This window comes from Giraffa tippelskirchi, chromosome 9 (assembly GCF_054371585.1).
Source record: "Giraffa tippelskirchi isolate mGirTip1 chromosome 9, T2T-mGirTip1v1.2.pri, whole genome shotgun sequence".
NCBI lineage: Eukaryota > Metazoa > Chordata > Mammalia > Artiodactyla > Giraffidae > Giraffa > Giraffa tippelskirchi.
In genome coordinates this window covers 66821571-66848359 of record NC_137283.1, presented here as the reverse complement: position 1 = coordinate 66848359, position 26789 = coordinate 66821571, and positions in this window count along the sequence as shown.

The following is a 26789-nucleotide window of genomic DNA, read 5'->3' as shown; positions in this document are numbered from 1 at the left end:
TCTGCAGGAGAGAGCTCGCAAAACTAGGCCTTTCTTGGCTCGGGAAGTGAATGCCTGTTTGCAGGCCTCTTGTACTGGCTTCTGCAGAGCCCCACACTTGCTGTGCGAGGGAGGCCTAAAAACCCCATCTCTGGGGCTGCCTTTCCTCCCTCCAAGGAAGAGAGCCGGCTCGGCCGCCTTCAAGCTGAAAGTCACATTGGGCTGGGAAGTGCTAGATGGGAAGTTAGTTTTCAGGGGCCATAGCCGCTGGGTGCACCTGTATGTGTACAGCCCCGATACTGCCCAGGAACATCAAGGTTCCCTCCACACAGCTCTGCCTTCACGTTAGCTCTGCAGGAGAGAGCTCGCGAAACTAGGCCTTTCTTGACTCGGGAAGTGAGGACCTGCTCGCAGACCTATGGACCGGGCGTTTCCAGAGCTCCACGTTGCCTGCGCGCGGGAGGCCTGAAAACTCACTCCCTGGGGCTGCCTTTCCTCCCTCCAAGGAAGAGAGCCTGCCCCGCCGCCTTCTGGCTGAAAGTCAAATCTGGCTGGGAAGTGGTAGTTGGGAAGTCAGTTTTCAGGGGCCATGGCTGCTGGCTGCACGTTTACAGCTAGGCCTCCCACACTGCCCGGGAACATCAAGGCTCCCTCCACACAGCTCTTTCTTCACGTTTGCTCTGCAGGAGAGAGCTCGCGAAACTAGGCCTTTCTTGACTCGGGAAGTGAGGACCTGCTCCCAGACCTATGGACCGGGCGTTTCCAGAGCTCCACCTTGCCTGCGCGCGGGAGGCCTGAAAACTCACTCTCTGGGGCTGCCTTTCCTCCCTCCAAGGAAGAGAGCCTGCCCGGCCGCCTTCTGGCTGAAAGTCACATCTGGCTGGGAAGTGGTAGTTGAGAAGTCAGTTTTCAGGGGCAATGTCCGCTAGGTGTACGTGCATGCCTAGGGTTCCCACACTGCCCAGAACACCAAGGTTCCCTTCACACAGCTCTTCCGTCACGGTAGCTCTGCAGGAGAGAGCTCGCAAAACTAGGCCTTTCTTGGCTCGGGAAGTGAATGCCTGTTTGCAGGCCTCTTGTACTGGCTTCTGCAGAGCCCCACACTTGCTGTGCGAGGGAGGCCTAAAAACCCCATCTCTGGGGCTGCCTTTCCTCCCTCCAAGGAAGAGAGCCGGCTCGGCCGCCTTCAAGCTGAAAGTCACATTGGGCTGGGAAGTGCTAGATGGGAAGTTAGTTTTCATGGGCCATAGCCGCTGGGTGCACCTGTATGTGTACAGCCCCGATACTGCCCGGGAACATCAAGGTTCCCTCCACACAGCTCTGCCTTCACGTTAGCTCTGCAGGAGAGAGCTCGCGAAACTAGGCCTTTCTTGACTCGGGAAGTGAGGACCTGCTCGCAGACCTAGGGACCGGGCGTTTCCAGAGCTCCACGTTGCCTGCGCGCGGGAGGCCTGAAAACTCACTCCCTGGGGCTGCCTTTCCTCCCTCCAAGGAAGAGAGCCTGCCCCGCCGCCTTCTGGCTGAAAGTCAAATCTGGCTGGGAAGTGGTAGTTGGGAAGTCAGTTTTCAGGGGCCATGGCTGCTGGCTGCACGTTTACAGCTAGGCCTCTCACACTGCCCGGGAACATCAAGGCTCCCTCCACACAGCTCTTTCTTCACGTTTGCTCCGCAGGAGAGAGCTCGCGAAACTAGGCCTTTCTTGACTCGGGAAGTGAGGACCTGCTCCCAGACCTATGGACCGGGCGTTTCCAGAGCTCCACGTTGCCTGCGCGCGGGAGGCCTGAAAACTCACTCTCTGGGGCTGCCTTTCCTCCCTCCAAGGAAGAGAGCCTGCCCGGCCGCCTTCTGGCTGAAAGTCACATCTGGCTGGGAAGTGGTAGTTGGGAAGTCAGTTTTCAGGGGCAATGTCCGCTAGGTGTACGTGCATGCCTAGGGTTCCCACACTGCCCAGAACACCAAGGTTCCCTTCACACAGCTCTTCCGTCACGGTAGCTCTGCAGGAGAGAGCTCGCAAAACTAGGCCTTTCTTGGCTCGGGAAGTGAATGCCTGTTTGCAGGCCTCTTGTACTGGCTTCTGCAGAGCCCCACACTTGCTGTGCGAGGGAGGCCTAAAAACCCCATCTCTGGGGCTGCCTTGCCTCCCTCCAAGGAAGAGAGCCGGCTCGGCCGCCTTCAAGCTGAAAGTCACATTGGGCTGGGAAGTGCTAGATGGGAAGTTAGTTTTCATGGGCCATAGCCGCTGGGTGCACCTGTATGTGTACAGCCCCGATACTGCCCGGGAACATCAAGGCTCCCTCCACACAGCTCTGCCTTCACGTTAGCTCTGCAGGAGAGAGCTCGCGAAACTAGGCCTTTCTTGACTCGGGAAGTGAGGACCTGCTCGCAGACCTATGGACCGGGCGTTTCCAGAGCTCCACGTTGCCTGCGCGCGGGAGGCCTGAAAACTCACTCCCTGGGGCTGCCTTTCCTCCCTCCAAGGAAGAGAGCCTGCCCCGCCGCCTTCTGGCTGAAAGTCAAATCTGGCTGGGAAGTGGTAGTTGGGAAGTCAGTTTTCAGGGGCCATGGCTGCTGGCTGCACGTTTACAGCTAGGCCTCCCACACTGCCCGGGAACATCAAGGCTCCCTCCACACAGCTCTTTCTTCACGTTTGCTCTGCAGGAGAGAGCTCGCGAAACTAGGCCTTTCTTGACTCGGGAAGTGAGGACCTGCTCCCAGACCTATGGACCGGGCGTTTCCAGAGCTCCACGTTGCCTGCGCGCGGGAGGCCTGAAAACTCACTCTCTGGGGCTGGCTTTCCTCCCTCCAAGGAAGAGAGCCTGCCCGGCCGCCTTCTGGCTGAAAGTCACATCTGGCTGGGAAGTGGTAGTTGGGAAGTCAGTTTTCTGGGGCAATGTCCGCTAGGTGTACGTGCATGCCTAGGGTTCCCACACTGCCCAGAACACCAAGGTTCCCTTCACACAGCTCTTCCGTCACGGTAGCTCTGCAGGAGAGAGCTCGCAAAACTAGGCCTTTCTTGGCTCGGGAAGTGAATGCCTGTTTGCAGGCCTCTTGTACTGGCTTCTGCAGAGCCCCACACTTGCTGTGCGAGGGAGGCCTAAAAACCCCATCTCTGGGGCTGCCTTTCCTCCCTCCAAGGAAGAGAGCCGGCTCGGCCGCCTTCAAGCTGAAAGTCACATTGGGCTGGGAAGTGCTAGATGGGAAGTTAGTTTTCAGGGGCCATAGCCGCTGGGTGCACCTGTATGTGTACAGCCCCGATACTGCCCGGGAACATCAAGGCTCCCTCCACACAGCTCTGCCTTCACGTTAGCTCTGCAGGAGAGAGCTCGCGAAACTAGGCCTTTCTTGACTCGGGAAGTGAGGACCTGCTCGCAGACCTATGGACCGGGCGTTTCCAGAGCTCCACGTTGCCTGCGCGCGGGAGGCCTGAAAACTCACTCCCTGGGGCTGCCTTTCCTCCCTCCAAGGAAGAGAGCCTGCCCCGCCGCCTTCTGGCTGAAAGTCAAATCTGGCTGGGAAGTGGTAGTTGGGAAGTCAGTTTTCAGGGGCCATGGCTGCTGGCTGCACGTTTACAGCTAGGCCTCCCACACTGCCCGGGAACATCAAGGCTCCCTCCACACAGCTCTTTCTTCACGTTTGCTCCGCAGGAGAGAGCTCGCGAAACTAGGCCTTTCTTGACTCGGGAAGTGAGGACCTGCTCCCAGACCTATGGACCGGGCGTTTCCAGAGCTCCACGTTGCCTGCGCGCGGGAGGCCTGAAAACTCACTCTCTGGGGCTGCCTTTCCTCCCTCCAAGGAAGAGAGCCTGCCCGGCCGCCTTCTGGCTGAAAGTCACATCTGGCTGGGAAGTGGTAGTTGGGAAGTCAGTTTTCAGGGGCAATGTCCGCTAGGTGTACGTGCATGCCTAGGGTTCCCACACTGCCCAGAACACCAAGGTTCCCTTCACACAGCTCTTCCGTCACGGTAGCTCTGCAGGAGAGAGCTCGCAAAACTAGGCCTTTCTTGGCTCGGGAAGTGAATGCCTGTTTGCAGGCCTCTTGTACTGGCTTCTGCAGAGCCCCACACTTGCTGTGCGACGGAGGCCTAAAAACCCCATCTCTGGGGCTGCCTTTCCTCCCTCCAAGGAAGAGAGCCGGCTCGGCCGCCTTCAAGCTGAAAGTCACATTGGGCTGGGAAGTGCTAGATGGGAAGTTAGTTTTCATGGGCCATAGCCGCTGGGTGCACCTGTATGTGTACAGCCCCGATACTGCCCGGGAACATCAAGGCTCCCTCCACACAGCTCTGCCTTCACGTTAGCTCTGCAGGAGAGAGCTCGCGAAACTAGGCCTTTCTTGACTCGGGAAGTGAGGACCTGCTCGCAGACCTATGGACCGGGCGTTTCCAGAGCTCCACGTTGCCTGCGCGCGGGAGGCCTGAAAACTCACTCCCTGGGGCTGCCTTTCCTCCCTCCAAGGAAGAGAGCCTGCCCCGCCGCCTTCTGGCTGAAAGTCAAATCTGGCTGGGAAGTGGTAGTTGGGAAGTCAGTTTTCAGGGGCCATGGCTGCTGGCTGCACGTTTACAGCTAGGCCTCCCACACTGCCCGGGAACATCAAGGCTCCCTCCACACAGCTCTTTCTTCACGTTTGCTCTGCAGGAGAGAGCTCGCGAAACTAGGCCTTTCTTGACTCGGGAAGTGAGGACCTGCTCCCAGACCTATGGACCGGGCGTTTCCAGAGCTCCACGTTGCCTGCGCGCGGGAGGCCTGAAAACTCACTCTCTGGGGCTGGCTTTCCTCCCTCCAAGGAAGAGAGCCTGCCCGGCCGCCTTCTGGCTGAAAGTCACATCTGGCTGGGAAGTGGTAGTTGGGAAGTCAGTTTTCTGGGGCAATGTCCGCTAGGTGTACGTGCATACCTAGGGTTCCCACACTGCCCAGAACACCAAGGTTCCCTTCACACAGCTCTTCCGTCACGGTAGCTCTGCAGGAGAGAGCTCGCAAAACTAGGCCTTTCTTGGCTCGGGAAGTGAATGCCTGTTTGCAGGCCTCTTGTACTGGCTTCTGCAGAGCCCCACACTTGCTGTGCGAGGGAGGCCTAAAAACCCCATCTCTGGGGCTGCCTTTCCTCCCTCCAAGGAAGAGAGCCGGCTCGGCCGCCTTCAAGCTGAAAGTCACATTGGGCTGGGAAGTGCTAGATGGGAAGTTAGTTTTCAGGGGCCATAGCCGCTGGGTGCACCTGTATGTGTACAGCCCCGATACTGCCCGGGAACATCAAGGCTCCCTCCACACAGCTCTGCCTTCACGTTAGCTCTGCAGGAGAGAGCTCGCGAAACTAGGCCTTTCTTGACTCGGGAAGTGAGGACCTGCTCGCAGACCTATGGACCGGGCGTTTCCAGAGCTCCACGTTGCCTGCGCGCGGGAGGCCTGAAAACTCACTCCCTGGGGCTGCCTTTCCTCCCTCCAAGGAAGAGAGCCTGCCCCGCCGCCTTCTGGCTGAAAGTCAAATCTGGCTGGGAAGTGGTAGTTGGGAAGTCAGTTTTCAAGGGCCATGGCTGCTGGCTGCACGTTTACAGCTAGGCCTCCCACACTGCCCGGGAACATCAAGGCTCCCTCCACACAGCTCTTTCTTCACGTTTGCTCTGCAGGAGAGAGCTCGCGAAACTAGGCCTTTCTTGACTCGGGAAGTGAGGACCTGCTCCCAGACCTATGGACCGGGCGTTTCCAGAGCTCCACGTTGCCTGCGCGCGGGAGGCCTGAAAACTCACTCTCTGGGGCTGCCTTTCCTCCCTCCAAGGAAGAGAGCCTGCCCGGCCGCCTTCTGGCTGAAAGTCACATCTGGCTGGGAAGTGGTAGTTGGGAAGTCAGTTTTCAGGGGCAATGTCCGCTAGGTGTACGTGCATGCCTAGGGTTCCCACACTGCCCAGAACACCAAGGTTCCCTTCACACAGCTCTTCCGTCACGGTAGCTCTGCAGGAGAGAGCTCGCAAAACTAGGCCTTTCTTGGCTCGGGAAGTGAATGCCTGTTTGCAGGCCTCTTGTACTGGCTTCTGCAGAGCCCCACACTTGCTGTGCGAGGGAGGCCTAAAAACCCCATCTCTGGGGCTGCCTTTCCTCCCTCCAAGGAAGAGAGCCGGCTCGGCCGCCTTCAAGCTGAAAGTCACATTGTGCTGGGAAGTGCTAGATGGGAAGTTAGTTTTCATGGGCCATAGCCGCTGGGTGCACCTGTATGTGTACAGCCCCGATACTGCCCGGGAACATCAAGGCTCCCTCCACACAGCTCTGCCTTCACGTTAGCTCTGCAGGAGAGAGCTCGCGAAACTAGGCCTTTCTTGACTCGGGAAGTGAGGACCTGCTCGCAGACCTATGGACCGGGCGTTTCCAGAGCTCCACGTTGCCTGCGCGCGGGAGGCCTGAAAACTCACTCCCTGGGGCTGCCTTTCCTCCCTCCAAGGAAGAGAGCCTGCCCCGCCGCCTTCTGGCTGAAAGTCACATCTGGCTGGGAAGTGGTAGTTGGGAAGTCAGTTTTCAGGGGCCATGGCTGCTGGCTGCACGTTTACAGCTAGGCCTCCCACACTGCCCGGGAACATCAAGGCTCCCTCCACACAGCTCTTTCTTCACGTTTGCTCTGCAGGAGAGAGCTCGCGAAACTAGGCCTTTCTTGACTCGGGAAGTGAGGACCTGCTCCCAGACCTATGGACCGGGCGTTTCCAGAGCTCCACGTTGCCTGCGCGCGGGAGGCCTGAAAACTCACTCTCTGGGGCTGGCTTTCCTCCCTCCAAGGAAGAGAGCCTGCCCGGCCGCCTTCTGGCTGAAAGTCACATCTGGCTGGGAAGTGGTAGTTGGGAAGTCAGTTTTCTGGGGCAATGTCCGCTAGGTGTACGTGCATGCCTAGGGTTCCCACACTGCCCAGAACACCAAGGTTCCCTTCACACAGCTCTTCCGTCACGGTAGCTCTGCAGGAGAGAGCTCGCAAAACTAGGCCTTTCTTGGCTCGGGAAGTGAATGCCTGTTTGCAGGCCTCTTGTACTGGCTTCTGCAGAGCCCCACACTTGCTGTGCGAGGGAGGCCTAAAAACCCCATCTCTGGGGCTGCCTTTCCTCCCTCCAAGGAAGAGAGCCGGCTCGGCCGCCTTCAAGCTGAAAGTCACATTGGGCTGGGAAGTGCTAGAAGGGAAGTTAGTTTTCAGGGGCCATAGCCGCTGGGTGCACCTGTATGTGTACAGCCCCGATACTGCCCGGGAACATCAAGGTTCCCTCCACACAGCTCTGCCTTCACGTTAGCTCTGCAGGAGAGAGCTCGCGAAACTAGGCCTTTCTTGACTCGGGAAGTGAGGACCTGCTCGCAGACCTGTGGACCGGGCGTTTCCAGAGCTCCACGTTGCCTGCGCGCGGGAGGCCTGAAAACTCACTCCCTGGGGCTGCCTTTCCTCCCTCCAAGGAAGAGAGCCTGCCCCGCCGCCTTATGGCTGAAAGTCAAATCTGGCTGGGAAGTGGTAGTGGGAAGTCAGTTTTCAGGGGCCATGGCTGCTGGCTGCACGTTTACAGCTAGGCCTCCCACACTGCCCGGGAACATCAAGGCTCCCTCCACACAGCTCTTTCTTCACGTTTGCTCTGCAGGAGAGAGCTCGCGAAACTAGGCCTTTCTTGACTCGGGAAGTGAGGACCTGCTCCCAGACCTATGGACCGGGCGTTTCCAGAGCTCCACGTTGCCTGCGCGCGGGAGGCCTGAAAACTCACTCTCTGGGGCTGCCTTTCCTCCCTCCAAGGAAGAGAGCCTGCTCGGCCGCCTTCTGGCTGAAAGTCACATCTGGCTGGGAAGTGGTAGTTGGGAAGTCAGTTTTCAGGGGCAATGTCCGCTAGGTGTACGTGCATGCCTAGGGTTCCCACACTGCCCAGAACACCAAGGTTCCCTTCACACAGCTCTTCCGTCACGGTAGCTCTGCAGGAGAGAGCTCGCGAAACTAGGCCTTTCTTGGCTCGGGAAGTGACGACCTGTTCGCAGGCCTCTTGTACTGGCGTCTGCAGAGCCCCACACTTGCTGTGCGAGGGAGGCCTAAAAACGCAATCTCGGGGCTGCCTTTCCTCCCTCCAAGGAAGACAGCCTGCCCGGCCGCTTTCTGGCTGAAAGTCACATCTGGCTGGGAAGTGGTAGTTGGGAAGTCAGTTTTCAGGGGCAATGTCCGCTAGGTGTACGTGCATGCCTAGGGTTCCCACACTGCCCAGAACACCAAGGTTCCCTTCACACAGCTCTTCCGTCACGGTAGCTCTGCAGGAGAGAGCTCGCGAAACTAGGCCTTTCTTGGCTCGGGAAGTGACGACCTGTTTGCAGGCCTCTTGTACTGGCGTCTGCAGAGCCCCACACTTGCTGTGCGAGGGAGGCCTAAAAACCCAATCTCGGGGCTGCCTTTCCTCCCTCCAAGGAAGAGAGCCTGCCCGGCCGCCTTCTGGCTGAAAGTCACATCTGGCTGGGAAGTGGTAGTTGGGAAGTCAGTTTTCAGGGGCAATGTCCGCTAGGTGTACGTGCATGCCTAGGGTTCCCACACTGCCCAGAACACCAAGGTTCCCTTCACACAGCTCTTCCGTCACGGTAGCTCTGCAGGAGAGAGCTCGCAAAACTAGGCCTTTCGTGGCTCGGGAAGTGAATGCCTGTTTGCAGGCCTCTTGTACTGGCTTCTGCAGAGCCCCACACTTGCTGTGCGAGGGAGGCCTAAAAACCCCATCTCTGGGGCTGCCTTTCCTCCCTCCAAGGAAGAGAGCCGGCTCGGCCGCCTTCAAGCTGAAAGTCACATTGGGCTGGGAAGTGCTAGATGGGAAGTTAGTTTTCAGGGGCCATAGCCGCTGGGTGCACCTGTATGTGTACAGCCCCGATACTGCCCGGGAACATCAAGGTTCCCTCCACACAGCTCTGCCTTCACGTTAGCTCTGCAGGAGAGAGCTCGCGAAACTAGGCCTTTCTTGACTCCGGAAGTGAGGACCTGCTCGCAGACCTATGGACCGGGCGTTTCCAGAGCTCCACGTTGCCTGCGCGCGGGAGGCCTGAAAACTCACTCCCTGGGGCTGCCTTTCCTCCCTCCAAGGAAGAGAGCCTGCCCCGCCGCCTTCTGGCTGAAAGTCAAATCTGGCTGGGAAGTGGTAGTTGGGAAGTCCGTTTTCAGGGGCCATGGCTGCTGGCTGCACGTTTACAGCTAGGCCTCCCACACTGCCCGGGAACATCAAGGCTCCCTCCACACAGCCCTTTCTTCACGTTTGCTCTGCAGGAGAGAGCTCGCGAAACTAGGCCTTTCTTGACTCGGGAAGTGAGGACCTGCTCCCAGACCTATGGACCGGGCGTTTCCAGAGCTCCACGTTGCCTGCGCGCGGGAGGCCTGAAAACTCACTCTCTGGGGCTGCCTTTCCTCCCTCCAAGGAAGAGAGCCTGCCCGGCCGCCTTCTGGCTGAAAGTCACATCTGGCTGGGAAGTGGTAGTTGAGAAGTCAGTTTTCAGGGGCAATGTCCGCTAGGTGTACGTGCATGCCTAGGGTTCCCACACTGCCCAGAACACCAAGGTTCCCTTCACACAGCTCTTCCGTCACGGTAGCTCTGCAGGAGAGAGCTCGCAAAACTAGGCCTTTCTTGGCTCGGGAAGTGAATGCCTGTTTGCAGGCCTCTTGTACTGGCTTCTGCAGAGCCCCACACTTGCTGTGCGAGGGAGGCCTAAAAACCCCATCTCTGGGGCTGCCTTTCCTCCCTCCAAGGAAGAGAGCCGGCTCGGCCGCCTTCAAGCTGAAAGTCACATTGGGCTGGGAAGTGCTAGATGGGAAGTTAGTTTTCAGGGGCCATAGCCGCTGGGTGCACCTGTATGTGTACAGCCCCGATACTGCCCGGGAACATCAAGGCTCCCTCCACACAGCTCTGCCTTCACGTTAGCTCTGCAGGAGAGAGCTCGCGAAACTAGGCCTTTCTTGACTCGGGAAGTGAGGACCTGCTCGCAGACCTATGGACCGGGCGTTTCCAGAGCTCCACGTTGCCTGCGCGCGGGAGGCCTGAAAACTCACTCCCTGGGGCTGCCTTTCCTCCCTCCAAGGAAGAGAGCCTGCCCTGCCGCCTTCTGGCTGAAAGTCAAATCTGGCTGGGAAGTGGTAGTTGGGAAGTCAGTTTTCAAGGGCCATGGCTGCTGGCTGCACGTTTACAGCTAGGCCTCCCACACTGCCCGGGAACATCAAGGCTCCCTCCACACAGCTCTTTCTTCACGTTTGCTCTGCAGGAGAGAGCTCGCGAAACTAGGCCTTTCTTGACTCGGGAAGTGAGGACCTGCTCCCAGACCTATGGACCGGGCGTTTCCAGAGCTCCACGTTGCCTGCGCGCGGGAGGCCTGAAAACTCACTCTCTGGGGCTGCCTTTCCTCCCTCCAAGGAAGAGAGCCTGCCCGGCCGCCTTCTGGCTGAAAGTCACATCTGGCTGGGAAGTGGTAGTTGGGAAGTCAGTTTTCAGGGGCAATGTCCGCTAGGTGTACGTGCATGCCTAGGGTTCCCACACTGCCCAGAACACCAAGGTTCCCTTCACACAGCTCTTCCGTCACGGTAGCTCTGCAGGAGAGAGCTCGCAAAACTAGGCCTTTCTTGGCTCGGGAAGTGAATGCCTGTTTGCAGGCCTCTTGTACTGGCTTCTGCAGAGCCCCACACTTGCTGTGCGAGGGAGGCCTAAAAACCCCATCTCTGGGGCTGCCTTTCCTCCCTCCAAGGAAGAGAGCCGGCTCGGCCGCCTTCAAGCTAAAGTCACATTGGGCTGGGAAGTGCTAGATGGGAAGTTAGTTTTCATGGGCCATAGCCGCTGGGTGCACCTGTATGTGTACAGCCCCGATACTGCCCGGGAACATCAAGGCTCCCTCCACACAGCTCTGCCTTCACGTTAGCTCTGCAGGAGAGAGCTCGCGAAACTAGGCCTTTCTTGACTCGGGAAGTGAGGACCTGCTCGCAGACCTATGGACCGGGCGTTTCCAGAGCTCCACGTTGCCTGCGCGCGGGAGGCCTGAAAACTCACTCCCTGGGGCTGCCTTTCCTCCCTCCAAGGAAGAGAGCCTGCCCGGCCGCCTTCTGGCTGAAAGTCACATCTGGCTGGGAAGTGGTAGTTGGGAAGTCAGTTTTCAGGGGCCATGGCTGCTGGCTGCACGTTTACAGCTAGGCCTCCCACACTGCCCGGGAACATCAAGGCTCCCTCCACACAGCTCTTTCTTCACGTTTGCTCTGCAGGAGAGAGCTCGCGAAACTAGGCCTTTCTTGACTCGGGAAGTGAGGACCTGCTCCCAGACCTATGGACCGGGCGTTTCCAGAGCTCCACGCTGCCTGCGCGCGGGAGGCCTGAAAACTCACTCTCTGGGGCCGCCTTTCCTCCCTCCAAGGAAGAGAGCCTGCCCGGCCGCCTTCTGGCTGAAAGTCACATCTGGCTGGGAAGTGGTAGTTGGGAAGTCAGTTTTCAGGGGCAATGTCCGCTAGGTGTACGTGCATGCCTAGGGTTCCCACACTGCCCAGAACACCAAGGTTCCCTTCACACAGCTCTTCCGTCACGGTAGCTCTGCAGGAGAGAGCTCGCAAAACTAGGCCTTTCTTGGCTCGGGAAGTGAATGCCTGTTTGCAGGCCTCTTGTACTGGCTTCTGCAGAGCCCCACACTTGCTGTGCGAGGGAGGCCTAAAAACCCCATCTCTGGGGCTGCCTTTCCTCCCTCCAAGGAAGAGAGCCGGCTCGGCCGCCTTCAAGCTGAAAGTCACATTGGGCTGGGAAGTGCTAGATGGGAAGTTAGTTTTCAGGGGCCATAGCCGCTGGGTGCACCTGTATGTGTACAGCCCCGATACTGCCCGGGAACATCAAGGCTCCCTCCACACAGCTCTGCCTTCACGTTAGCTCTGCAGGAGAGAGCTCGCGAAACTAGGCCTTTCTTGGCTCGGGAAGTGACGACCTGTTTGCAGGCCTCTTGTACTGGCGTCTGCAGAGCCCCACACTTGCTGTGCGAGGGAGGCCTAAAAACCCAATCTCGGGGCTGCCTTTCCTCCCTCCAAGGAAGACAGCCTGCCCGGCCGCTTTCTGGCTGAAAGTCACATCTGGCTGGGAAGTGGTAGTTGGGAAGTCAGTTTTCAAGGGCAATGTCCGCTAGGTGTACGTGCATGCCTAGGGTTCCCACACTGCCCAGAACACCAAGGTTCCCTTCACACAGCTCTTCCGTCACGGTAGCTCTGCAGGAGAGAGCTCGCAAAACTAGGCCTTTCTTGACTCGGGAAGTGAGGACCTGCTCGCAGACCTATGGACCGGGCGTTTCCAGAGCTCCACGTTGCCTGCGCGCGGGAGGCCTGAAAACTCACTCCCTGGGGCTGCCTTTCCTCCCTCCAAGGAAGAGAGCCTGCCCCGCCGCCTTCTGGCTGAAAGTCAAATCTGGCTGGGAAGTGGTAGTTGGGAAGTCAGTTTTCAAGGGCCATGGCTGCTGGCTGCACGTTTACAGCTAGGCCTCCCACACTGCCCGGGAACATCAAGGCTCCCTCCACACAGCTCTTTCTTCACGTTTGCTCTGCAGGAGAGAGCTCGCGAAACTAGGCCTTTCTTGACTCGGGAAGTGAGGACCTGCTCCCAGACCTATGGACCGGGCGTTTCCAGAGCTCCACGTTGCCTGCGCGCGGGAGGCCTGAAAACTCACTCTCTGGGGCTGCCTTTCCTCCCTCCAAGGAAGAGAGCCTGCCCGGCCGCCTTCTGGCTGAAAGTCACATATGGCTGGGAAGTGGTAGTTGGGAAGTCAGTTTTCAGGGGCAATGTCCGCTAGGTGTACGTGCATGCCTAGGGTTCCCACACTGCCCAGAACACCAAGGTTCCCTTCACACAGCTCTTCCGTCACGGTAGCTCTGCAGGAGAGAGCTCGTGAAACTAGGCCTTTCTTGGCTCGGGAAGTGACGACCTGTTCGCAGGCCTCTTGTACTGGCGTCTGCAGAGCCCCACACTTGCTGTGCGAGGGAGGCCTAAAAACGCAATCTCGGGGCTGCCTTTCCTCCCTCCAAGGAAGACAGCCTGCCCGGCCGCTTTCTGGCTGAAAGTCACATCTGGCTGGGAAGTGGTAGTTGGGAAGTCAGTTTTCAGGGGCAATGTCCGCTAGGTGTACGTGCATGCCTAGGGTTCCCACACTGCCCAGAACACCAAGGTTCCCTTCACACAGCTCTTCCGTCACGGTAGCTCTGCAGGAGAGAGCTCGCGAAACTAGGCCTTTCTTGGCTCGGGAAGTGACGACCTGTTTGCAGGCCTCTTGTACTGGCGTCTGCAGAGCCCCACACTTGCTGTGCGAGGGAGGCCTAAAAACCCAATCTCGGGGCTGCCTTTCCTCCCTCCAAGGAACAGAGCCTGCCCGGCCGCCTTCTGGCTGAAAGTCACATCTGGCTGGGAAGTGGTAGTTGGGAAGTCAGTTTTCAGGGGCAATGTCCGCTAGGTGTACGTGCATGCCTAGGGTTCCCACACTGCCCAGAACACCAAGGTTCCCTTCACACAGCTCTTTCTTCACGTTTGCTCTGCAGGAGAGAGCTCGCAAAACTAGGCCTTTCTTGGCTCGGGAAGTGAATGCCTGTTTGCAGGCCTCTTGTACTGGCTTCTGCAGAGCCCCACAGTTGCTGTGCGAGGGAGGCCTAAAAACCCCATCTCTGGGGCTGCCTTTCCTCCCTCCAAGGAAGAGAGCCGGCTCGGCCGCCTTCAAGCTGAAAGTCACATTGGGCTGGGAAGTGCTAGATGGGAAGTTAGTTTTCAGGGGCCATAGCCGCTGGGTGCACCTGTATGTGTACAGCCCCGATACTGCCCGGGAACATCAAGGCTCCCTCCACACAGCTCTGCCTTCACGTTAGCTCTGCAGGAGAGAGCTCGCGAAACTAGGCCTTTCTTGACTCGGGAAGTGAGGACCTGCTCGCAGACCTATGGACCGGGCGTTTCCAGAGCTCCCCGTTGCCTGCGCGCGGGAGGCCTGAAAACTCACTCCCTGGGGCTGCCTTTCCTCCCTCCAAGGAAGAGAGCCTGCCCGGCCGCCTTCGGGCTGAAAGTCAAATCTGGCTGGGAAGTGGTAGTTGGGAAGTCAGTTTTCAGGGACCATGCCTGCTGGCTGCACGTTCACAGCTAGGCCTCCCACACTGCCCGGGAACATCAAGGCTCCCTCCACACAGCTCTTTCTTCACGTTTGCTCTGCAGGAGAGAGCTCGCGAAACTAGGCCTTTCTTGACTCGGGAAGTGAGGACCTGCTCCCAGACCTATGGACCGGGCGTTTCCAGAGCTCCACGTTGCCTGCGCGCGGGAGGCCTGAAAACTCACTCTCTGGGGCTGCCTTTCCTCCCTCCAAGGAAGAGAGCCTGCCCGGCCGCCTTCTGGCTGAAAGTCACATCTGGCTGGGAAGTGGTAGTTGGGAAGTCAGTTTTCAGGGGCAATGTCCGCTAGGTGTACGTGCATGCCTAGGGTTCCCACACTGCCCAGAACACCAAGGTTCCCTTCACACAGCTCTTCCGTCACGGTAGCTCTGCAGGAGAGAGCTCGCGAAACTAGGCCTTTCTTGGCTCGGGAAGTGACGACCTGTTTGCAGGCCTCTTGTACTGGCGTCTGCAGAGCCCCACACTTGCTGTGCGAGGGAGGCCTAAAAACCCAATCTCGGGGCTGCCTTTCCTCCCTCCAAGGAAGACAGCCTGCCCGGCCGCTTTCTGGCTGAAAGTCACATCTGGCTGGGAAGTGGTAGTTGGGAAGTCAGTTTTCAAGGGCAATGTCCGCTAGGTGTACGTGCATGCCTAGGGTTCCCACACTGCCCAGAACACCAAGGTTCCCTTCACACAGCTCTTCCGTCACGGTAGCTCTGCAGGAGAGAGCTCGCAAAACTAGGCCTTTCTTGACTCGGGAAGTGAGGACCTGCTCACAGACCTATGGACCGGGCGTTTCCAGAGCTCCACGTTGCCTGCGCGCGGGAGGCCTGAAAACTCACTCCCTGGGGCTGCCTTTCCTCCCTCCAAGGAAGAGAGCCTGCCCCGCCGCCTTCTGGCTGAAAGTCAAATCTGGCTGGGAAGTGGTAGTTGGGAAGTCCGTTTTCAGGGGCCATGGCTGCTGGCTGCACGTTTACAGCTAGGCCTCCCACACTGCCCGGGAACATCAAGGCTCCCTCCACACAGCTCTTTCTTCACGTTTGCTCTGCAGGAGAGAGCTCGCGAAACTAGGCCTTTCTTGACTCGGGAAGTGAGGACCTGCTCCCAGACCTATGGACCGGGCGTTTCCAGAGCTCCACCTTGCCTGCGCGCGGGAGGCCTGAAAACTCACTCTCTGGGGCTGCCTTTCCTCCCTCCAAGGAAGAGAGCCTGCCCGGCCGCCTTCTGGCTGAAAGTCACATCTGGCTGGGAAGTGGTAGTTGAGAAGTCAGTTTTCAGGGGCAATGTCCGCTAGGTGTACGTGCATGCCTAGGGTTCCCACACTGCCCAGAACACCAAGGTTCCCTTCACACAGCTCTTCCGTCACGGTAGCTCTGCAGGAGAGAGCTCGCAAAACTAGGCCTTTCTTGGCTCGGGAAGTGAATGCCTGTTTGCAGGCCTCTTGTACTGGCTTCTGCAGAGCCCCACACTTGCTGTGCGAGGGAGGCCTAAAAACCCCATCTCTGGGGCTGCCTTTCCTCCCTCCAAGGAAGAGAGCCGGCTCGGCCGCCTTCAAGCTGAAAGTCACATTGGGCTGGGAAGTGCTAGATGGGAAGTTAGTTTTCAGGGGCCATAGCCGCTGGGTGCACCTGTATGTGTACAGCCCCGATACTGCCCGGGAACATCAAGGCTCCCTCCACACAGCTCTGCCTTCACGTTAGCTCTGCAGGAGAGAGCTCGCGAAACTAGGCCTTTCTTGACTCGGGAAGTGAGGACCTGCTCGCAGACCTATGGACCGGGCGTTTCCAGAGCTCCACGTTGCCTGCGCGCGGGAGGCCTGAAAACTCACTCCCTGGGGCTGCCTTTCCTCCCTCCAAGGAAGAGAGCCTGCCCCGCCGCCTTCTGGCTGAAAGTCACATCTGGCTGGGAAGTGGTAGTTGGGAAGTCAGTTTTCAAGGGCCATGGCTGCTGGCTGCACGTTTACAGCTAGGCCTCCCACACTGCCCGGGAACATCAAGGCTCCCTCCACACAGCTCTTTCTTCACGTTTGCTCTGCAGGAGAGAGCTCGCGAAACTAGGCCTTTCTTGACTCGGGAAGTGAGGACCTGCTCCCAGACCTATGGACCGGGCGTTTCCAGAGCTCCACGTTGCCTGCGCGCGGGAGGCCTGAAAACTCACTCTCTGGGGCTGGCTTTCCTCCCTCCAAGGAAGAGAGCCTGCCCGGCCGCCTTCTGGCTGAAAGTCACATCTGGCTGGGAAGTGGTAGTTGGGAAGTCAGTTTTCAGGGGCAATGTCCGCTAGGTGTACGTGCATGCCTAGGGTTCCCACACTGCCCAGAACACCAAGGTTCCCTTCACACAGCTCTTCCGTCACGGTAGCTCTGCAGGAGAGAGCTCGCAAAACTAGGCCTTTCTTGGCTCGGGAAGTGAATGCCTGTTTGCAGGCCTCTTGTACTGGCTTCTGCAGAGCCCCACACTTGCTGTGCGAGGGAGGCCTAAAAACCCCATCTCTTGGGCTGCCTTTCCTCCCTCCAAGGAAGAGAGCCGGCTCGGCCGCCTTCAAGCTGAAAGTCACATTGGGATGGGAAGTGCTAGATGGGAAGTTAGTTTTCAGGGGCCATAGCCGCTGGGTGCACCTGTATGTGTACAGCCCCGATACTGCCCGGGAACATCAAGGCTCCCTCCACACAGCTCTGCCTTCACGTTAGCTCTGCAGGAGAGAGCTCGCGAAACTAGGCCTTTCTTGACTCGGGAAGTGAGGACCTGCTCGCAGACCTATGGACCGGGCGTTTCCAGAGCTCCACGTTGCCTGCGCGCGGGAGGCCTGAAAACTCACTCCCTGTGGCTGCCTTTCCTCCCTCCAAGGAAGAGAGCCTGCCCGGCCGCCTTCTGGCTGAAAGTCAAATCTGGCTGGGAAGTGGTAGTTGGGAAGTCAGTTTTCAGGGGCCATGCCTGCTGGCTGCACGTTCACAGCTAGGCCTCCCACACTGCCCGGGAACATCAAGGCTCCCTCCACACAGCTCTTTCTTCATGTTTGCTCTGCAGGAGAGAGCTCGCGAAACTAGGCCTTTCTTGACTCGGGAAGTGAGGACCTGCTCCCAGACCTATGGACCGGGCGTTTCCAGAGCTCCACGCTGCCTGCGCGCGGGAGGCCTGAAAACTCACTCTCTGGGGCCGCCTTTCCTCCCTCCAAGGAAGAGAGCCTGCCCGGCCGCCTTCTGGCTGAAAGTCACATCTGGCTGGGAAGTGGTAGTTGGGAAGTCAGTTTTCAGGGGCAATGTCCGCTAGGTGTACGTGCATGCCTAGGGTTCCCACACTGCCCAGAACACCAAGGTTCCCTTCACACAGCTCTTCCGTCACGGTAGCTCTGCAGGAGAGAGCTCGCAAAACTAGGCCTTTCTTGGCTCGGGAAGTGAATGCCTGTTTGCAGGCCTCTTGTACTGGCTCTGCAGAGCCCCACACTTGCTGTGCGAGGGAGGCCTAAAAACCCCATCTCTGGGGCTGCCTTTCCTCCCTCCAAGGAAGAGAGCCGGCTCGGCCGCCTTCAAGCTGAAAGTCACATTGGGCTGGGAAGTGCTAGATGGGAAGTTAGTTTTCAGGGGCCATAGCCGCTGGGTGCACCTGTATGTGTACAGCCCCGATACTGCCCGGGAACATCAAGGCTCCCTCCACACAGCTCTGCCTTCACGTTAGCTCTGCAGGAGAGAGCTCGCGAAACTAGGCCTTTCTTGACTCGGGAAGTGAGGACCTGCTCGCAGACCTATGGACCGGGCGTTTCCAGAGCTCCACGTTGCCTGCGCGCGGGAGGCCTGAAAACTCACTCCCTGGGGCTGCCTTTCCTCCCTCCAAGGAAGAGAGCCTGCCCGGCCGCCTTCTGGCTGAAAGTCACATCTGGCTGGGAAGTGGTAGTTGGGAAGTCAGTTTTCAGGGGCCATGGCTGCTGGCTGCACGTTTACAGCTAGGCCTCCCACACTGCCCGGGAACATCAAGGCTCCCTCCACACAGCTCTTTCTTCACGTTTGCTCTGCAGGAGAGAGCTCGCGAAACTAGGCCTTTCTTGACTCGGGAAGTGAGGACCTGCTCCCAGACCTATGGACCGGGCGTTTCCAGAGCTCCACCTTGCCTGCGCGCGGGAGGCCTGAAAACTCACTCTCTGGGGCTGCCTTTCCTCCCTCCAAGGAAGAGAGCCTGCCCGGCCGCCTTCTGGCTGAAAGTCACATCTGGCTGGGAAGTGGTAGTTGGGAAGTCAGTTTTCAGGGGCAATGTCCGCTAGGTGTACGTGCATGCCTAGGGTTCCCACACTGCCCAGAACACCAAGGTTCCCTTCACACAGCTCTTCCGTCACGGTAGCTCTGCAGGAGAGAGCTCGTGAAACTAGGCCTTTCTTGGCTCGGGAAGTGACGACCTGTTCGCAGGCCTCTTGTACTGGCGTCTGCAGAGCCCCACACTTGCTGTGCGAGGGAGGCCTAAAAACGCAATCTCGGGGCTGCCTTTCCTCCCTCCAAGGAAGACAGCCTGCCCGGCCGCTTTCTGGCTGAAAGTCACATCTGGCTGGGAAGTGGTAGTTGGGAAGTCAGTTTTCAGGGGCAATGTCCGCTAGGTGTACGTGCATGCCTAGGGTTCCCACACTGCCCAGAACACCAAGGTTCCCTTCACACAGCTCTTCCGTCACGGTAGCTCTGCAGGAGAGAGCTCGCGAAACTAGGCCTTTCTTGGCTCGGGAAGTGACGACCTGTTTGCAGGCCTCTTGTACTGGCGTCTGCAGAGCCCCACACTTGCTGTGCGAGGGAGGCCTAAAAACCCAATCTCGGGGCTGCCTTTCCTCCCTCCAAGGAAGAGAGCCTGCCCGGCCGCCTTCTGGCTGAAAGTCACATCTGGCTGGGAAGTGGTAGTTGGGAAGTCAGTTTTCAGGGGCAATGTCCGCTAGGTGTACGTGCATGCCTAGGGTTCCCACACTGCCCAGAACACCAAGGTTCCCTTCACACAGCTCTTCCGTCACGGTAGCTCTGCAGGAGAGAGCTCGCAAAACTAGGCCTTTCTTGGCTCGGGAAGTGAATGCCTGTTTGCAGGCCTCTTGTACTGGCTTCTGCAGAGCCCCACACTTGCTGTGCGAGGGAGGCCTAAAAACCCCATCTCTGGGGCTGCCTTCCCTCCCTCCAAGGAAGAGAGCCGGCTCGGCCGCCTTCAAGCTGAAAGTCACATTGGGCTGGGAAGTGCTAGATGGGAAGTTAGTTTTCAGGGGCCATAGCCGCTGGGTGCACCTGTATGTGTACAGCCCCGATACTGCCCGGGAACATCAAGGCTCCCTCCACACAGCTCTGCCTTCACGTTAGCTCTGCAGGAGAGAGCTCGCGAAACTAGGCCTTTCTTGACTCGGGAAGTGAGGACCTGCTCGCAGACCTATGGACCGGGCGTTTCCAGAGCTCCACGTTGCCTGCGCGCGGGAGGCCTGAAAACTCACTCCCTGGGGCTGCCTTTCCTCCCTCCAAGGAAGAGAGCCTGCCCGGCCGCCTTCTGGCTGAAAGTCAAATCTGGCTGGGAAGTGGTAGTTGGGAAGTCAGTTTTCAGGGGCCATGCCTGCTGGCTGCACGTTCACAGCTAGGCCTCCCACACTGCCCGGGAACATCAAGGCTCCCTCCACACAGCTCTTTCTTCACGTTTGCTCTGCAGGAGAGAGCTCGCGAAACTAGGCCTTTCTTGACTCGGGAAGTGAGGACCTGCTCCCAGACCTATGGACCGGGCGTTTCCAGAGCTCCACGTTGCCTGCGCGCGGGAGGCCTGAAAACTCACTCTCTGGGGCTGCCTTTCCTCCCTCCAAGGAAGAGAGCCTGCCCGGCCACCTTCTGGCTGAAAGTCACATCTGGCTGGGAAGTGGTAGTTGGGAAGTCAGTTTTCAGGGGCAATGTCCGCTAGGTGTACGTGCATGCCTAGGGTTCCCACACTGCCCAGAACACCAAGGTTCCCTTCACACAGCTCTTCCGTCACGGTAGCTCTGCAGGAGAGAGCTCGCGAAACTAGGCCTTTCTTGGCTCGGGAAGTGACGACCTGTTTGCAGGCCTCTTGTACTGGCGTCTGCAGAGCCCCACACTTGCTGTGCGAGGGAGGCCTAAAAACCCAATCTCGGGGCTGCCTTTCCTCCCTCCAAGGAAGACAACCTGCCCGGCCGCTTTCTGGCTGAAAGTCACATCTGGCTGGGAAGTGGTAGTTGGGAAGTCAGTTTTCAAGGGTAATGTCCGCTAGGTGTACGTGCATGCCTAGGGTTCCCACACTGCCCAGAACACCAAGGTTCCCTTCACACAGCTCTTCCGTCACGGTAGCTCTGCAGGAGAGAGCTCGCAAAACTAGGCCTTTCTTGGCTCGGGAAGTGAATGCCTGTTTGCAGGCCTCTTGTACTGGCTTCTGCAGAGCCCCACACTTGCTGTGCGAGGGAGGCCTAAAAACCCCATCTCTGGGGCTGCCTTTCCTCCCTCCAAGGAAGAGAGCCGGCTTGGCCGCCTTCAAGCTGAAAGTCACATTGCGCTGGGAAGTGCTAGATGGGAAGTTAGTTTTCAGGGGCCATAGCCGCTGGGTGCACCTGTATGTGTACAGCCCCGATACTGCCCGGGAACATCAAGGCTCCCTCCACACAGCTCTCCCTTCACGTTAGCTCTGCAGGAGAGAGCTCGCGAAACTAGGCCTTTCTTGACTCGGGAAGTGAGGACCTGCTCCCAGACCTATGGACCGGGCGTTTCCAGAGCTCCACGTTGCCTGCGCGCGGGAGGCCTGAAAACTCACTCTCTGGGGCTGCCTTTCCTCCCTCCAAGGAAGAGAGCCTGCCCGGCCACCTTCTGGCTGAAAGTCACATCTGGCTGGGAAGTGGTAGTTGGGAAGTCAGTTTTCAGGGGCAATGTCCGCTAGGTGTACGTGCATGCCTAGGGTTCCCACACTGCCCAGAACACCAAGGTTCCCTTCACACAGCTCTTCCGTCACGGTAGCTCTGCAGGAGAGAGCTCGCGAAACTAGGCCTTTCTTGGCTCGGGAAGTGACGACCTGTTTGCAGGCCTCTTGTACTGGCGTCTGCAGAGCCCCACACTTGCTGTGCGAGGGAGGCCTAAAAACCCAATCTCGGGGCTGCCTTTCCTCCCTCCAAGGAAGACAGCCTGCCCGGCCGCTTTCTGGCTGAAAGTCACATCTGGCTGGGAAGTGGTAGTTGGGAAGTCAGTTTTCAAGGGCAATGTCCGCTAGGTGTACGTGCATGCCTAGGGTTCCCACACTGCCCAGAACACCAAGGTTCCCTTCACACAGCTCTTCCGTCACGGTAGCTCTGCAGGAGAGAGCTCGCAAAACTAGGCCTTTCTTGGCTCGGGAAGTGAATGCCTGTTTGCAGGCCTCTTGTACTGGCTTCTGCAGAGCCCCACACTTGCTGTGCGAGGGAGGCCTAAAAACCCCATCTCTGGGGCTGCCTTTCCTCCCTCCAAGGAAGAGAGCCGGCTTGGCCGCCTTCAAGCTGAAAGTCACATTGCGCTGGGAAGTGCTAGATGGGAAGTTAGTTTTCAGGGGCCATAGCCGCTGGGTGCACCTGTATGTGTACAGCCCCGATACTGCCCGGGAACATCAAGGCTCCCTCCACACAGCTCTCCCTTCACGTTAGCTCTGCAGGAGAGAGCTCGCGAAACTAGGCCTTTCTTGACTCGGGAAGTGAGGACCTGCTCGCAGACCTAGGGACCGGGCGTTTCCAGAGCTCCACGTTGCCTGCGCGCGGGAGGCCTGAAAACTCACTCCCTGGGGCTGCCTTTCCTCCCTCCAAGGAAGAGAGCCTGCCCCGCCGCCTTCTGGCTGAAAGTCAAATCTGGCTGGGAAGTGGTAGTTGGGAAGTCAGTTTTCAGGGGCCATGGCTGCTGGCTGCACGTTTACAGCTAGGCCTCCCACACTGCCCGGGAACATCAAGGCTCCCTCCACACAGCTCTTTCTTCACGTTTGCTCTGCAGGAGAGAGCTCGTGAAACTAGGCCTTTCTTGACTCGAGAAGTGAGGACCTGCTCCCAGACCTATGGACCGGGCGTTTCCAGAGCTCCACGCTGCCTGCGCGCGGGAGGCCTGAAAACTCACTCTCTGGGGCTGCCTTTCCTCCCTCCAAGGAAGAGAGCCTGCCCGGCCGCCTTCTGGCTGAAAGTCACATCTGGCTGGGAAGTGGTAGTTGGGAAGTCAGTTTTCAGGGGCAATGTCCGCTAGGTGTACGTGCATGCCTAGGGTTCCCACACTGCCCAGAACACCAAGGTTCCCTTCACACAGCTCTTCCGTCACGGTAGCTCTGCAGGAGAGAGCTCGTGAAACTAGGCCTTTCTTGGCTTGGGAAGTGACGACCTGTTCGCAGGCCTCTTGTACTGGCGTCTGCAGAGCCCCACACTTGCTGTGCGAGGGAGGCCTAAAAACGCAATCTCGGGGCTGCCTTTCCTCCCTCCAAGGAAGACAGCCTGCCCGGCCGCTTTCTGGCTGAAAGTCACATCTGGCTGGGAAGTGGTAGTTGGGAAGTCAGTTTTCAGGGGCAATGTCCGCTAGGTGTACGTGCATGCCTAGGGTTCCCACACTGCCCAGAACACCAAGGTTCCCTTCACACAGCTCTTCCGTCACGGTAGCTCTGCAGGAGAGAGCTCGCGAAACTAGGCCTTTCTTGGCTCGGGAAGTGACGACCTGTTTGCAGGCCTCTTGTACTGGCGTCTGCAGAGCCCCACACTTGCTGTGCGAGGGAGGCCTAAAAACCCAATCTCGGGGCTGCCTTTCCTCCCTCCAAGGAAGAGAGCCTGCCCGGCCGCCTTCTGGCTGAAAGTCACATCTGGCTGGGAAGTGGTAGTTGGGAAGTCAGTTTTCAGGGGCAATGTCCGCTAGGTGTACGTGCATGCCTAGGGTTCCCACACTGCCCAGAACACCAAGGTTCCCTTCACACAGCTCTTCCGTCACGGTAGCTCTGCAGGAGAGAGCTCGCAAAACTAGGCCTTTCTTGGCTCGGGAAGTGAATGCCTGTTTGCAGGCCTCTTGTACTGGCTTCTGCAGAGCCCCACACTTGCTGTGCGAGGGAGGCCTAAAAACCCCATCTCTGGGGCTGCCTTTCCTCCCTCCAAGGAAGAGAGCCGGCTCGGCCGCCTTCAAGCTGAAAGTCACATTGGGCTGGGAAGTGCTAGATGGGAAGTTAGTTTTCAGGGGCCATAGCCGCTGGGTGCACCTGTATGTGTACAGCCCCGATACTGCCCGGGAACATCAAGGCTCCCTCCACACAGCTCTGCCTTCACGTTAGCTCTGCAGGAGAGAGCTCGCGAAACTAGGCCTTTCTTGACTCGGGAAGTGAGGACCTGCTCTCAGACCTATGGACCGGGCGTTTCCAGAGCTCCACGTTGCCTGCGCGCGGGAGGCCTGAAAACTCACTCCCTGGGGCTGCCTTTCCTCCCTCCAAGGAAGAGAGCCTGCCCGGCCGCCTTCGGGCTGAAAGTCAAATCTGGCTGGGAAGTGGTAGTTGGGAAGTCAGTTTTCAGGGGCCATGCCTGCTGGCTGCACGTTCACAGCTAGGCCTCCCACACTGCCCGGGAACATCAAGGCTCCCTCCACACAGCTCTTTCTTCACGTTTGCTCTGCAGGAGAGAGCTCGCGAAACTAGGCCTTTCTTGACTCGGGAAGTGAGGACCTGCTCCCAGACCTATGGACCGGGCGTTTCCAGAGCTCCACGTTGCCTGCGCGCGGGAGGCCTGAAAACTCACTCTCTGGGGCTGCCTTTCCTCCCTCCAAGGAAGAGAGCCTGCCCGGCCGCCTTCTGGCTGAAAGTCACATCTGGCTGGGAAGTGGTAGTTGGGAAGTCAGTTTTCAGGGGCAATGTCCGCTAGGTGTACGTGCATGCCTAGGGTTCCCACACTGCCCAGAACACCAAGGTTCCCTTCACACAGCTCTTCCGTCACGGTAGCTCTGCAGGAGAGAGCTCGCGAAACTAGGCCTTTCTTGGCTCGGGAAGTGACGACCTGTTTGCAGGCCTCTTGTACTGGCGTCTGCAGAGCCCCACACTTGCTGTGCGAGGGAGGCCTAAAAACCCAATCTCGGGGCTGCCTTTCCTCCCTCCAAGGAAGACAGCCTGCCCGGCCGCTTTCTGGCTGAAAGTCACATCTGGCTGGGAAGTGGTAGTTGGGAAGTCAGTTTTCAAGGGCAATGTCCGCTAGGTGTACGTGCATGCCTAGGGTTCCCACACTGCCCAGAACACCAAGGTTCCCTTCACACAGCTCTTCCGTCACGGTAGCTCTGCAGGAGAGAGCTCGCAAAACTAGGCCTTTCTTGACTCGGGAAGTGAGGACCTGCTCGCAGACCTATGGACCGGGCGTTTCCAGAGCTCCACGTTGCCTGCGCGCGGGAGGCCTGAAAACTCACTCCCTGGGGCTGCCTTTCCTCCCTCCAAGGAAGAGAGCCTGCCCCGCCGCCTTCTGGCTGAAAGTCAAATCTGGCTGGGAAGTGGTAGTTGGGAAGTCCGTTTTCAGGGGCCATGGCTGCTGGCTGCACGTTTACAGCTAGGCCTCCCACACTGCCCGGGAACATCAAGGCTCCCTCCACACAGCTCTTTCTTCACGTTTGCTCTGCAGGAGAGAGCTCGCGAAACTAGGCCTTTCTTGACTCGGGAAGTGAGGACCTGCTCCCAGACCTATGGACCGGGCGTTTCCAGAGCTCCACCTTGCCTGCGCGCGGGAGGCCTGAAAACTCACTCTCTGGGGCTGCCTTTCCTCCCTCCAAGGAAGAGAGCCTGCCCGGCCGCCTTCTGGCTGAAAGTCACATCTGGCTGGGAAGTGGTAGTTGAGAAGTCAGTTTTCAGGGGCAATGTCCGCTAGGTGTACGTGCATGCCTAGGGTTCCCACACTGCCCAGAACACCAAGGTTCCCTTCACACAGCTCTTCCGTCACGGTAGCTCTGCAGGAGAGAGCTCGCAAAACTAGGCCTTTCTTGGCTCGGGAAGTGAATGCCTGTTTGCAGGCCTCTTGTACTGGCTTCTGCAGAGCCCCACACTTGCTGTGCGAGGGAGGCCTAAAAACCCCATCTCTGGGGCTGCCTTTCCTCCCTCCAAGGAAGAGAGCCGGCTCGGCCGCCTTCAAGCTGAAAGTCACATTGGGCTGGGAAGTGCTAGATGGGAAGTTAGTTTTCAGGGGCCATAGCCGCTGGGTGCACCTGTATGTGTACAGCCCCGATACTGCCCGGGAACATCAAGGCTCCCTCCACACAGCTCTGCCTTCACGTTAGCTCTGCAGGAGAGAGCTCGCGAAACTAGGCCTTTCTTGACTCGGGAAGTGAGGACCTGCTCGCAGACCTATGGACCGGGCGTTTCCAGAGCTCCACGTTGCCTGCGCGCGGGAGGCCTGAAAACTCACTCCCTGGGGCTGCCTTTCCTCCCTCCAAGGAAGAGAGCCTGCCCCGCCGCCTTCTGGCTGAAAGTCACATCTGGCTGGGAAGTGGTAGTTGGGAAGTCAGTTTTCAAGGGCCATGGCTGCTGGCTGCACGTTTACAGCTAGGCCTCCCACACTGCCCGGGAACATCAAGGCTCCCTCCACACAGCTCTTTCTTCACGTTTGCTCTGCAGGAGAGAGCTCGCGAAACTAGGCCTTTCTTGACTCGGGAAGTGAGGACCTGCTCCCAGACCTATGGACCGGGCGTTTCCAGAGCTCCACGTTGCCTGCGCGCGGGAGGCCTGAAAACTCACTCTCTGGGGCTGGCTTTCCTCCCTCCAAGGAAGAGAGCCTGCCCGGCCGCCTTCTGGCTGAAAGTCACATCTGGCTGGGAAGTGGTAGTTGGGAAGTCAGTTTTCAGGGGCAATGTCCGCTAGGTGTACGTGCATGCCTAGGGTTCCCACACTACCCAGAACACCAAGGTTCCCTTCACACAGCTCTTCCGTCACGGTAGCTCTGCAGGAGAGAGCTCGCAAAACTAGGCCTTTCTTGGCTCGGGAAGTGAATGCCTGTTTGCAGGCCTCTTGTACTGGCTTCTGCAGAGCCCCACACTTGCTGTGCGAGGGAGGCCTAAAAACCCCATCTCTTGGGCTGCCTTTCCTCCCTCCAAGGAAGAGAGCCGGCTCGGCCGCCTTCAAGCTGAAAGTCACATTGGGATGGGAAGTGCTAGATGGGAAGTTAGTTTTCAGGGGCCATAGCCGCTGGGTGCACCTGTATGTGTACAGCCCCGATACTGCCCGGGAACATCAAGGCTCCCTCCACACAGCTCTGCCTTCACGTTAGCTCTGCAGGAGAGAGCTCGCGAAACTAGGCCTTTCTTGACTCGGGAAGTGAGGACCTGCTCGCAGACCTATGGACCGGGCGTTTCCAGAGCTCCACGTTGCCTGCGCGCGGGAGGCCTGAAAACTCACTCCCTGGGGCTGCCTTTCCTCCCTCCAAGGAAGAGAGCCTGCCCGGCCGCCTTCTGGCTGAAAGTCAAATCTGGCTGGGAAGTGGTAGTTGGGAAGTCAGTTTTCAGGGGCCATGGCTGCTGGCTGCACGTTTACAGCTAGGCCTCCCACACTGCCCGGGAACATCAAGGCTCCCTCCACACAGCTCTTTCTTCATGTTTGCTCTGCAGGAGAGAGCTCGCGAAACTAGGCCTTTCTTGACTCGGGAAGTGAGGACCTGCTCCCAGACCTATGCACCGGGCGTTTCCAGAGCTCCACGCTGCCTGCGCGCGGGAGGCCTGAAAACTCACTCTCTGGGGCCGCCTTTCCTCCCTCCAAGGAAGAGAGCCTGCCCGGCCGCCTTCTGGCTGAAAGT